Source organism: Falco peregrinus, chromosome 10, assembly GCF_023634155.1.
Source record: "Falco peregrinus isolate bFalPer1 chromosome 10, bFalPer1.pri, whole genome shotgun sequence".
Taxonomy (NCBI): Eukaryota; Metazoa; Chordata; class Aves; order Falconiformes; family Falconidae; genus Falco; species Falco peregrinus.
In genome coordinates, this window is record NC_073730.1 from 10,252,361 (window position 1) to 10,264,955 (window position 12,595).

General features: G+C 41.0%; 1 long non-coding RNA gene across 1 annotated transcript in view; it reads right to left on the bottom strand.

Moving 5' to 3' along the window:
* The window catches only part of LOC129785273 (uncharacterized), a 52,709-nt gene extending 41,111 nt beyond the window's left edge, over nt 1–11,598 (bottom strand). The window contains exons 1-2 of the long non-coding RNA XR_008749061.1: nt 11,464–11,598; nt 2,148–2,251 (exon numbers count right to left, since the gene is read on the bottom strand). This is a non-coding gene — a long non-coding RNA (uncharacterized LOC129785273). The remainder of the gene's footprint in view (nt 1–2,147; nt 2,252–11,463) is intronic.
* Nucleotides 11,599–12,595: the final 997 nt, after the last annotated feature.

The following is a 12,595-nucleotide window of genomic DNA, read 5'->3' on the forward strand; positions in this document are numbered from 1 at the left end:
TTCTGAACTTCAAACGACGCAAGTAAATGTTGGTAGGTCTCTCTCTTCTATTATGACCTGACTTTGGAGGTTGATTTGCATGAAACATGAGCGTACAGTAAGGATGCATTAACCTTTAATCAAGGCTCACTGTAGCTTTCCGTTTAGTATATTCTCCTTATACCATCCTTGATGGCCAAAGTTACAGCAGCCATGTCCAACAATGTCATTTTACATATTCCGCCCCCCCCCCCAGCAGTAATAAGACATCCTTACTTTGTAATTTTCAGAGCAGCAGTGTTTGTTTTTGTGAGGAAGAATCTGCCCCATTCAAGATCCTAAGCAAAATGTAACCAAGCAAAATCATTACAATGGGAAAAGTTTTCCCATGAGAATCAATTAAAAAAAATTATTCATAACCAATAATCAGCTGAAAAATAAGTGCATGACGCGGCAATTCACTAGAGGAAGTACTACATAAAGTAGGAAAATACCTGCCATTTTCCAATGACAGGATAAATTTGATCAATAATCCACTATATCTGTGTCCTTCTAGTGCAGGTGAATACTGTTATTTATATTATTCAGCTCAGCAGTTAGCATTCTTATTTCCTGAATTGTTGTCTTTACTTATTTTGGTCTGTAATGGGTTTGCATGGCAAGGTTTTGGTAGCATGGGGGCTACAGAGGTGGCATCTGTGGGAAGATGCCAGAAGCTTTGCCCATGCCCAATGGAGCTGATGCCAGCCAGCTCTGAGACAGACCCACTGCTGGCCAGGGCCAAGTAATCAGCGATGGTGTGCCTCTTGCATAGCATGTTAAGAAGGAAATAAAAAAAAAAAATTAAAAATCTGCACCAGCAAGAGAGGAGTGAGACTATGTGAGAGCCACAGCCCTGCAGCCCCCCAGGGCAGGGCAGGGCAGGAGGAGGCAGGAGCAGCTCCAGGTGAGAGCAGAGATTCCCCTGCAGCCCATGGGAAGCCCGTGGTGAGGCAGGCTGTGCCACCAGCCCGTGGAGCCCAGAGGAGCAGACGGCACCTGCAGCCCTGCCGGGGCAGGGGGTGCCCGAAGGAGCCGTGACCAGTGGGCAGCCCGTGCTGGGGCAGGTTGGCTGGCAGCGCTTGGGACCCCATGGGAGGGACCCACACTGGAGCGGCACGTGAGGAACCGCAGCCCATGGGAAGGACTCATGTTAGGTTTGTGGAGAACTGTCTTCCACGGGAGGGACCCCATGCTGGGGCAAGGGAAGCGTGAGGAGGAAGGAGCAGCAGAGGTGATGGTTGTAAATAGTTGGAGTAAATAGTTGGAGTGGGCTATCCTGCAGTTTTCAGAAAAACAAATATAGCAAGGGTTAGCATTTCAAGAGCATTAACAAACATGAAAAAATGAGAAAGTCATACTTCAAGATCTAAGTCACCTTCCATTTCCTTCACTTGCTATGGATATTCCTACATTAACTGAATGTATGGTAAAACTGAAGAGTGTAATCAGATTCTACACAATTCTAAGAAAATTACACCTGTGTTTCTATGCAGAATAACAATCTGTTATATTACTATTTTATTTTCTATTTGTAATACCAATATTAGGTTTGGTGCTTCTGTCTGCACTGAGCACAACATGTTTCAATACATCACTTGAGTGTTAAACATGACAGCCAAAGTTTAAATGAAAAACAAGAATAAACTGTGTTTGAGAAGACTTGGAAGTTGCAAAACTGTTTTTAAGTAATACTAATACTAAACATAGGTAAAGAACTACAAATGTTTCCTAGCAGCTATGTTTTCATCAGATCTGCTGCAAACATTCTGATGTTATATATCATGTATGGAAAGAAAAGAATCATTCTGCTCTTTCATGGAAAGGGATATTAGAGATAACAAAGTTATATATACACGTACATATCTACATGTGTTTCTACAAGTATCTTACACTCTTAAGACTGAAAAGATGAAAAGTCTGCTTTCAGAGTAACTCAGACCAGCATTAAAAAACTCAGCAGTTAACAGCAAAACTGCTATCGTCTTGAAACTCAGCAGGTTCTGTTTCCTGCTGCTTATATGAAACCTTCCCTCCAGATGTGGTTATCTTGGTTTGCACACTGAATTTTCATGTGTTCAAATTAATTTCAAAGTTAAAAGGAAATGGTCATATGTATTAAAACTCACCTGGTTTACAGTACTGCAGTACTGACACTTACAGCACACAGCAGATGGGGAATTCCAGACCTGCCAGTGTATAACCACACTGCAGAAACGGCAGCTTTAGTCCTCTATGGAAGTCACAGAAACAAGAAATAATTAGTTTTCACCGCCGGTGGGGAACTGGTGGGACATGGTAGTAACTTTGTGTTTTAATAATGACACATATTAGGAAAATCCATTCTAAGGGTGTGACAGCTCCTCTTTTGAACAGAGATTATATTCAGCACTTGTATCAGCCAAGGTCTGTAGACTTCCAGGTAGATAATTAAAGAACAACTGTACAGTGGCTTTGAATGATGAAGGGCCATCTTTCTACGTCCTGTAATTTAGATGTGAGTTACAGTCATTTCCCACACACTTTAGAGAGCAGACGCGTGTAGGGACCCAAAGAGGCAGATACGCATTTTAGTAAAACCATGGGCACCTACATAAGCTCCGTTCCTCACTCTGCAAGAAGGTGGTATGTGAAGGATTAGGCTGTTTTTAATCAAACTCATGCACCAAAGACTTTGCTAAGCATCCACACTGGCATCCTGAACGATGCACACCTGAACCAAGCACAGTCACTATAATGTGGGTGAATACACTCAGGAGGATTTGTCTTGTCAAATATAAACCCACCTGTTTGTTACAGAGAACTTGTTTTAACTAAAAAGTATACAATCAAAGAGGAGCTCAGATTTCAAAGAAACATAGTAGACTTTCATTTTAATAATGGCCTTGCCCACATTCTTCCCAGGAACGGTGTGCTAACTGCTGGTAGCTGGATTTCCCCAAACGCACAGAGCAGTTCACAAGTAGCAGCCATTCTAGTAAAGAAATTTCATAGAATCCTAGAATGGTTTGGGTTGGAAGGGACCTTTAAAGGACACCTAGTTCAACTCCCCTGCAATGAGCAGGGACATCTTCGACTAGATCAGACTGCTCAGAGCCCCCATCCAACCTGACTTTGAATGCTTCCAGGGATGGGACATCTACAGCCTCTCTGGACAACCTGGCCCAGTGTTTCACCACCCTCATTGCAAAAAATCTTCTCTTTATATCTAGTCTGAACCTCTACTTTTTTAGTTTAAAACCATTACTCCTTGTCTTATCACTGCAGACCCTGCTAAAAATTCTGTCCTCATTTTTCTTATAAGTCCCATTTAAGTACTGAAAGACCATAATAAGGTCTCTCCAGAGCCTTCTCTTCTCCAGACTGAACAACATCAACTCTCCCAGCCTGTCCTCACAGGAGAGATGCTCCAGCCCTCTGACCATTTTTGTGGCCATCTTCTGGATCCACTTTCCTGTACTGGGGATCCCAGAGTTGGATGCAGTTCACCAGGTGGGGTCTCTCCAGAACAGAATAGAGGGGCAGAATCACCTCCCTTGACCTGCTGGCCAAATTCCTTTTGATGGAGCCCAGGGTACGGTTGGCTCTCTGGGCTACAAGCACATTTTCCCACCTCATGTCCAGCTTTTTATTCACCAGTACCCTAGAGTCCTTCTCAGCAGGGCTGCTCTCAATACCTTCATCCCCCAGCCAGTACTGATACCAGGGGTTGCCCTGACCTAGCTGCAGGACCTTGCACTTCACCTTGTCGAACTGCATGAGGTTCATGTGGGCCCACTGCTCAAGCTTGCCCAGGCCCCTCTGAATGGCATCCTGTCCCTCAGGCATGGCAAGTACACACTCAGCTTGGCATCATCTGCAAACTTGGTGAGGATGTAATTGATCCCACCATCTGTCATTGATGAAGGTACTAAATAGTCCTAGTCCCAACACAGACCCCAGAGGGACACCAGTCATGACTGATCCCTTCCTGGTCATTGAGCTGTTGACTGCTACTCTCTGGATGCTATTCATTACAGGCTTCTTTGTCATTAAACTAAACTGACACTAATCACCCTGCTACCCAGCCAAAACCCTTCCCCAGACTAAATCATAGCTTCCTAGCATTTGCATTTTCCAGGCTTGGCTTCATCTTCCTCAAGCATCTGGAGGGTCTCCAGACCCACAGATCCCCCTCCTTCTCCTTCTTTCATCATCCTCCCTCAGTGCTTCCTTTGCAGCTCCTATGCATGCAGCAGCAGCTATTTCAATAGTGGCAGCACATCAGCTCTTTCCCAGCCAGCCCAAGCTCTGCAGGGATGAGTGTGCAAAGTCCTAAGGCACTGCAGCAGATTTTGTTTCACTGCCATCAGCAACAGGACTGGCTTTGTCTTAGAGGTTGAATGGATTGAGGGAGACAGCATGGTTGGCAGGAAATATCCTTGAGGATCAGCGAAATCAAAGATTCAGCTGTACTATCGGGATATGTCAGGTGCAAGTCATATAGAAAGGCAGGGAGGTAGACTAATAGGACTGATGGGGTTTGTCCCTGTGGTACAGCTTGTAAAGTGTGATGTTCCTATATAAAAGAGCCAGTATGAAAAGTATGAGGATACTCAAGTGTTTCTTTTGCAGACATTCCATACCTGATAATTCAAAGTCAACAGCAGGTGAGATTCAAAGTAAATGACAGGAAATGGAACTAAACTGTTCTTCTTCCCTGGTTCATCACAAACAGAGCTAGTTCCAAGAGAACATCACAGAAAATATCTAGCTTTTAAATCTTTATATATTATATTGAGACTACACAGCTATCTACAGTTTCCCCATTTCTTGAAGTAACCTTCTGCTACCTCATCTGTGTACTAGGTAAGTATTTTCAGAGGGAGGTGGAGGAAACGGTAATTTGAATGATGTGCTTTCGGTATGCAGTTCTCATTCAAAAAAGCCAAACTGGAAACCTGAATTAATTTCTACAATTACCATTATTCCCTGAGCAAGGCTCTAACTGCATTAGACTTCTGTGGTGTGGCTTTCATTCATTAGTTCTAGATAGGATCTAGTTCTAACCAGGATCAGCTATGAGCTTAGACCAGGTTACTCAGAGCTTTATCCAGTCTGGACTGGAAGTACCTTCAAGGATGGAGATGGCCCAGCCCCCTAGGCAACCTGCCCCACTGCTCAGCTGCCCTTAAGGGGGAGAAAGACTTTCTGTATATTCCTGAACTGCTCCTGTGACAAGTTGCACCCATTGTCTCTCATCCTCCTACCATGCACTGTTGGGAGAGCCTGATTTCATCTTCTTGATAGCTCCCCTATATCCCTACACACCTGGACAATGTTTCTAAATTCCTCCTTTGCATCCCCTATAAGGATGCTTTCCAACAGCATCCCTACACACCTGGACAATGTTTTTAAATTCTTCCTTTGCAGCCTGTCTGTTCTTCCACCCTCTGTATGGTGCTTTTTGAATCTGAACTCTGTCGTGAGTTCCCTGCCTAGCCACGGTAGTCTCCTGGTATTTCTTGTTTTCCTGAGCTTCAGAAGAGACCCTTCTTGTGCCAGAGTGGCTTCCAGGAACAAGGCAATCTTTGGATGAACCCATCTCTGTGAGGATTTTTTTGGTCAAAGTGAAAGCTGTATGTGAGCCTGCACTGATTTCAGCTAGGTAATTTATAACACCAAGTATAAAATAGACACTTAAACTGTTTGTAATTCTACAAAAGAGTCTTTACCAACATAACTCCACTTAATGCCTCTGTAATATTTTTCCTATTTAAAAGTGTCTGAAAATATTTTCAAAATAGAAACCAAGAGTTTTGGCTTGCTGTCTGTGTTTAATCAAACCATTTGTTATTTTGAAAGTGAAAGATACAGAATTTTTGCCATACATTGAAACAATAAGAAGGAAAAAGCATCTATTTTTTCCATTAAGATTAAATTAAAACTGAAGTCTGCAATTTCAAAAGCTAAACTTGTATTGTGCTCGCATATCACATTTCCATGTTGACAGTGAAAACACTCAGCAAACTCTGCTTCACACCCTGCTACCTCAGGCCCCATTCTCACATTTTTTTTTTGCTTAATAACACAAGCAGCACTGCACTAGTCCAGTGTATCAGTGTGCCACTGCATAAAAATGTGAGTAGGTAATCAGAAATGTGCGCATTTCCCACATAGTGCGTGATGAGCACATTTCCTGCGCTGCCAAACATCAGAGACAGGAAGCATCACCACCAGCACCCAAAAGTTACTGTACTGCATTTTTTTTTTCTCTCTCTCTTTTTTTTAAATCCAGGTGTCAGTCAGCATGGCTGAGAACTAAAAGTCCCCTGATTTCACAGAAACAAAACAGTTAATTTATTTCAGATGGAAAGCCCCAGAATGAAAAGGATCTGGTTTCTGATAAACTGCATGAGCTTAATTGCTCTAATTACAAAATAGTTGTAAGAAAAAGGAGAGTTACTAGGTATGTGTGTCTCAGATTGAAATGTGCTTTGCTATGATGAGGAAATATACATATAATTGCTTGCAGTGACTCTATAGTATACGTGTCTATATAACTATATATAGCACAATAGTTAATGCTAACAACATTCATCATAAAATATTGTTAATATTCTTCTGTAAAGACAAATCATAGAAATTTAGAGGATGCCATAGAGAAAATAGTAACTGTAAGAACAACTTATATTTGGCAACTTTTTTTACAGGAGACTTCCAATAACTAGTGGTGACTTACAACAGCTGTGTGAAATAGCCAGAGAAGTTAGTAACGTGGCTAAGGTCACACAAGCTGGGAGCTCAGTGCCCATGGAAATGTCTGGAGGTTGAAACAAAGGAAAAACCTGTAGTAATCTCTTCAAAGAGGTAGAAGGCATACCACAATGGATGCAGCGAATGGACTGTATTTTAATCTCCATATAATTCATAAAACCAGGCAACACTTCACTTATATGGCCTCCACAGGGATTTCAAGACATCCTGCCATGTCTCCTCTTTGCTGTCATGGTAAAAAACGAAAAAATCCCACAAGGTCCTCTACAGAAGCTAGGAGAACCCCTAAAAAAAAATATCAAAAAATCCCCAGAAATATTTCAAGTATTCTGCAGATACTTTAGAAGCAGACAGGGCAATTTTGGACACAACTAGCAGTTCGCAGGAACATTTCTGTGAAGACATTTTACACTGAGGAAGTGAAAGAGCTGAAACAGAATTTAGGAAAGCTCTGGTCACTTGCTGTCCAGAATCAGATCTCTGGCTCTGTTCATGCATGAGCTGAAACACTGAGCTAAATACATCCCTATTGTTATGCTGCCCACAGAACAAATGCAACAAAATTTTTTCAAGTGGAAGATAGTTGCCCAAAGCTTAACTTGTGGCATTCCTTGGTTGGCATTAGGCTTCAGACATTTTCAAATATAAAAACCCTCCTGTATTTTGAGAAATCTGATGCCATTCAGGCTTGATTATGCCTTATTGGTTGCAAAAATAAAAACACCACTATATTAATTAGGAATAAAAGCTAACATTGGGAACATCTGAAAGTTCAAACCAAAGAAACACCTCTCAAAAAGCCTCCAATGCTCAGTTAAATCAGTCCAACACCAAGACCCCTAAAAACAGTAGCAAGATTTTAGTCTCAGTGGCTTCAGGATTTCATTCCAGAAAGCATTTGCTCATAGCAGAAGTTAGATCAAAAAGAAAATTAATTATGGATACCATCACTCCGTTATGAACTGACTGTATGATATTTGAGATTTTTTGTGTTGCAAAATATTATCCCTACTGCTCAAAAGCGCCCTCCCCCTTTTTTTTTTTTTGTAAAATGAACACCATTTTCTCTCGCATCAAAACTAGTTTCTATTTCCTTTAAGTGCCTCTTTTGCTTGAGGATGGATTATCAGTAGTTTATCTCTTTAGGTCACGTAAAAGACATAAGCATTTCAAAGAAATCACTTGTTTTCATCGTAAAGTCAAAGCTCAGCTACATGACCGGCAAGTGGATATCCTGCAACAGGGCAGCACTGCTTGTCTGGGCACTCCAGACCAGCCCTCCAGCACAGCACAGATTTGGCCAGCTAATGCTGGAGAAGTGTATGATGGACAGCAAGAGTACAGTAAAGCTAAAAATTGTTCATACGTGGAAGATAACAGCTTGCCTAAGCCAAAAAGTAGCATTTGGAAACAAAAATAGAGAATGAAGGAGTGTAAGGCCAGTCAACAGCAACCAGAAAGAAACCTAAAAGCAGAAGTCAGAAGAAGCAGCTTGAAACTGTTTACACCAGCAAGCGGGACTTAAAGACTTCATGGGACTTTTTATCCTCTTTGCTTTAACTAAACTTGTCCAGTGTGGTAATCTTGGAAATTCTCTCACATTTTTTCCGTCTCGCACTCTACCAAGTAGTCGCCAGAAAGAATGGAAAACAATGCATAGGAACAGGTTGAATACTAAGAAGTATTTGCAAGTTTCTTCTGTGTACATTCAGAAGTTAGATGAATCACTCATCACAAAGCTACAGGAATTCTGGAAAATGGTAAAAAGCAGGTGGTGATAGCCAGCTGTGCTACTGCTGCAAAAAAAAAAGTTCCTCTGTCCTTTTATTGGACAGAGTCCAATGAGACGATGCCAACCTAAGGACAAAAAGGTTTCTGTATCAAATGATGGGGTTATTCTAATAAACACTGAAACTGATAGGCTCAAATGACACTTTTTTTTTTTAATTTCCTGTAATAATAATAGAAGAAAAGGAGACTAATAATTAAACAGAAAGGTATTTCAAGCAGCAATTAGCCACCATGATCTGCAGGAAATAGAGCAAGGTGTTACACAGGTAGGTTCAGGTGGTGAGAGATGAAGGAGACAGGTCTGTTACCAACCATCCCATGATGAAACTGAAAACCTCCAGCAAATCAGGACAGAAGTTATGTGAAAAGGTTTTCAGTGGGTCAGGACATAACTGTTCCTCATGGTATCATGTTAAATCTCACCAGAGCCTGGACTACGCTTCTGTCTACAGGAAACAAGGGTAGTGAAGCTGAATATGGATAAACACACAAGATTTTTAAGTATTATATTTCTAAAGTTAAGAATAAGTAGCCCTTTTGACACTACATATGTCACGTAAGGGCATTCAGAGCAATGGAATCATGCAAGCTGGAGGGGACCAACATCTAAGTCCATCTGTGGGAGCTAGTCCAACTCCTCCTCAAAGCAAGATCCTCTACAATAACCATATTCATAGTTAGCAGAATATTTTAATTTAGGAAATTCCACACAGGTGTTTCCCTGGTTTCCTGTGGTCTACAAAAGCAGAATGTAACTCAAGCAATAAAAGAAAATCTTGTCAGCCCTATTATTATATTTTATCATTTTCCTCTCACTTTAACTGTACCCATACCTAAGTTTTGTAGACATTTTTCCCATTCTCAAAATGATGTAACTCGCTTTGGACTCAGGAAATAAAATCTTAAAGATGAGTAAGCCTGCATAGAAAGAGTGAATCAGAGTCAGTGAAATATTCCATCACAAGAAAAAAGAATGTCTTGAAGATCAGAGTCATTCAGAGGAAGAAAGTAATTGCTGGGGGGGGTGGGTGGGAATGTGAATAATAATCAAATCAAACTTCCATGTTGAGATATCTGCTACTGAATGCGGTAGGCTTTGGTCTTACAGCATTTAAGCAAGGCTTACAGGAGAGTGTGAGGATATTGTAGCTTTACACTGTCTTTATATGTCCTATGACCCTAAGCTAGAAGTTTAGGTGCCACACTTCTTTGTAGATATACATTGTTCATCTCTTCTCCAAATCAGATACTCATACTCCCACTTTTCTCTCTATTTTTGCCAATCTTACACAAATCTTTACACAAGTTGACAAATAGACCTGGTTTAGAGTGAGCCAGGGAGGCAGCACTGATTTCCTTTGCGCAGGGACAAAGAGCAGCAGTAGTAATCCAGAGACTGGGACTTACTGATTTGAAAGACTGGAGAGAACTCTCTGATGGCAGCTTAGAGGATCAGGACATAACACTGGTGTATTAAGAGCATTATAAATTCAGCATATGAGAACAGCAGAATGTAAGAATATCATCTAGTGCCAGGTGGTCGGCTTGGTAACCACAACTTTTTCCTCCTTTACAGTACAGTACTCCATATATTCATCCTGCCCTTTTGGCTGCCTTCAAGTCCAGTAGCACCAGGATTCTAAAAGCAAAGGCTACTACCTACCCCAACGTTATAATATCTTCTGAGGGCCTACATACAATCTTTCCACAAGTAGGCATTTTTCTTGACTGTACTTTACCTCACATCTATTCCAAACTTCCTCCAATCCATAGCAAACACAGCCCCCCCCCCCAAAAAAAAAAGATCTCCTGCATTTATTTCTGTTGATGTGTTACCATCAAGATATTTTTGAGTGCATTCAGTGCAACATTATCAAGAAAAGTAATATCATCTCCTAGTGATGTCCCAACAAGAATGTCAGAAGAAGAATAGGTTGTACAGAGATGAAGCTGGAAAAGACTTCAGACTCACAGAAGTTTGTCAGATATAAGACAAAATAATTCATGCAATATGCCAGAAACAAGCTTGGGGCCTCGCAGAGGCTTCATTTCAGAATCCTTTAAGATAGCGAGGCCAAAGCTCTCAGTGAAATGAATCTGTTGCATCCTACAGACTACACTGTTATCCTATAGTAACATAACTGATCTCCTCTGGCAAATGAAGTACCTGGAAAACAATTCAAATATTGTGTGGCAGCAGCATCGCCTTGATGTAAGTGACCAGGATACTGTTCTTTATTTACTCATGAGATATTTACTGCAAGAAGGTGAAGTACAAAGTCCATGCAGTAGCACATGATAGTCCCTTTCTAAAAGAAGGTCCGAAGCAACACCTGTAATGTCCATTGGTATGCTTAACAAATCCCAAAGGTAGGTAGCAACTTCATTTTAAATGGAGAACAGACGTTCCCTGTCTGGTAAACGACCTGCCAACAGCCTTATATTGATAATAGGCACAAACAAGCAAACCTTCCTGTTCTTCAGGGAAGTGCTTCTGGCTACTCCCTCTTTGACTCACAGAACCTAACTATTGGCTTACTTATACCTGCTTGTAAGTATAAGTTCAAGACATTGCCCCCTTTTTGCCTGAGACCACCGAGTACAGAGGGATGTGGTAGGGAACAGGGATTTTTCCCTTGATATAACTTTGGCCTTTGCCTTTTAACATTTAATTGGACCATTCTGAAAAGAGTTTGGACACAGCATCTCTGTAACCCTCCCAGTAATTCACTGAGGACAGCTACTAACTGAAGAAACAGGAGGCACTGTCAAAAAAAATCATGCTAGATATGAAAACAAATACCGTACTGATAACATCTCTTACTTCCTTTTTAGCCTTGTTCAGGGATGTTAAGAGCAGTTAGTAAATACCTCTGCCTTACAATGGTCAGTGTTTACCTGATAGCCTGGAGATAAATATTTCCTTGCAGGACAGCCTATGCAGACACATTTATGTCACTGCTCATGTGCAGAGGCTCAGTAGCCTCCTGTGGTTAAAACCACCCTGATGCAGACAGTCTGTCCTTGCGTGCACATCTGTCTGCAGGCAGCTTTCGGTCTCCCTGGGTCCTCTATATCACCACCCACTACGGAACTGTAGATACGCAAGCAAGTTCTCAGTTACCATGATCATATGCAGCCCTGTACAAATAATTCATGAGCTGTTTATAAGTAATCAAAGTTGTATGCATTATTTAATAAAACAAAATCATCAAGATGTCCCAGAAAAAAATCCAAACCAACAAATGAGCCGAAGTCAGGATGTCCAGGGACCAGATTAAGCACTTAAACCTCTAAATCATCAACACAGATAAATAGAGAGTAACAATTAATTATTCATCTTGCTTTGCACCCATGGTTTCTTCTTTGCAGTGGAACTCAAGTATGTATGAAGAACACATGGCTCCCTCAAACACGTAATGTTCATGTTGTCTTTACAAACAACAGCTCTTTAACTTTAATCAATCTTTGCACATCCCAAATCACTTAAAATTATGGAGGCATCACTGAACTATGGCAGTGTGCTTCCAAATAATCTGACTTTGAAAAATTAAACCAGATTAGATGAGTTCTCACTGCTTCAAAGCCTTTTCCTATGAAAATCACTTCTAAATATTTTCACAGCACATGTCTAAACAAAACAGATGTCTCTGTCTAACACAGTATTCTAGTTTAAAGAGCAACTGGTGACTTGCAAATAGCTTGTTGCATATGGAACCTTAATAACACTGGCATATCTTAAGGCACTTTTTTGTAATATTCCATTGAGCCCATCTAATCAATAGTAAAGTACAAAATTTCAGAATGCAGGCATGTAGCAGGTGAACTTTGTCAAGACAAAACTGCAGTATTTTCAGCCCATTTGATAAAACCAAGCAATACTTCTGGTTTGAAAGTACCAATCAGAAAGGGACAAGAATTCAAAGTTCTAGAGGGGATTTTTTTTTTTTTTGGTAACACAGACATACACAGACACAGAAAACAAACCCACAGTAATTCAGTCTCATCTGGTTTAACCTCAACCACGAGA